Genomic DNA, 1,332 nt, shown 5'->3' with positions numbered 1-1,332 from the left:
CGTTTGCACTATATAACTAGGCGAAACATGCATAAACATTTACTAACCTCAGAACGTTGTCGTCAATCTTGCTCTGCGGATTGTTTCGAAATCCTTGATTCCGCCCCTACTAAATTTCAACTTAAACTTAAGGAGGTTATGCATATAACTTGGGAAAAGCCTAATTTAAACCAACAAGTTCATCACGTCAACCTGACACTTACGCTTTAGGCTTTACATTCTTTCAAACACTTTGTAACTCACTCAAATATGTAATTTTTGTCACTTAATCATAATTAATTATGCATGTTTCGCCTAGTTGTTATATAGTCCTAACGGTCTTTCAAATAAGACGATGATGTTCGTAACATCGAAACATGTCTTGGAAAGAAAAAAACTGTCGTAATCTTCTTAAAGATAACGATTTGCTTTCTGCTGTCTCGACCTTTTGGTTCCATTATCCACGACATAGCAGCCAGATATGAAGGACGTTTCAACCTTGTCACGGTATAGTGATTAAGAAGAGTAAAACCCACAATAGGATACTATAAATAATCACACCAATGTTCACGGATCTCCGAGTTTCGCAGTAAGAGTTTGGCAAACTGTATTACCTTTCTTTTCCCTCTGTGTTGCTGGAGTTTTTTAAGAAGCTATACCACTTTTTCGTGATCTGTCAAAGTGTAAGAATGGTCCACTGTTAATGAATTCAATGAGTGTCAGTAAAGAGGTGACTGGGTTGTGTCAACAATATTGATTTCCAATGTAAAAAGAGTGGAAGAAAGAAAAAAAAATACTGTTTTTTTTGTTGTTGCAACAATTGACAAACGGTTATTGACAGTTTTATTCTACGAGGACTAGCCTGCGAGAAGGCTCCCAGAGGTTCGAGGTACATGAAGAGCATGGCTTGCTTGACTGCTCGAATGCGCAGGCTAAAGAAAGGCAAAAAGGTGCTGTCAGATACGGTTTCACAGTCAGTGGCCACGCCTTGCTATTATCTAAGAGGTATATGGTGCAAAAACCCGGTCAAAACAAACCTACCGTATACACATATAGAGACCCACACATCAAGCACAAAGAGCTTATCTGCCCAGCTGTTTACCTAAGTAACCTGGAGTAGGTAAATCAATTCGATCTTTGACCCAACAAATAAATCACTAGAAGAATTCATTTAATAAGGAAATTGTTCAAATTTTAGTAAGTACCTTTGAAGATCATTATTAACACTTACAATCTTAAGTTATTTCCAGTTGAGTTCTTTGAAAACGCCAGTTTTGAGTGAGGCAGGGGACAGAGGTCAATGAATGAGTCACTAACCCTAAAGAAACGAAAAATCACACCCGTAAGTCGACC

This window comes from Montipora capricornis, chromosome 11 (genome assembly GCF_036669925.1).
Source record: "Montipora capricornis isolate CH-2021 chromosome 11, ASM3666992v2, whole genome shotgun sequence".
In the NCBI taxonomy this organism is placed as follows: domain Eukaryota; kingdom Metazoa; phylum Cnidaria; class Anthozoa; order Scleractinia; family Acroporidae; genus Montipora; species Montipora capricornis.
Note: the sequence above shows the minus strand (reverse complement) of the source record.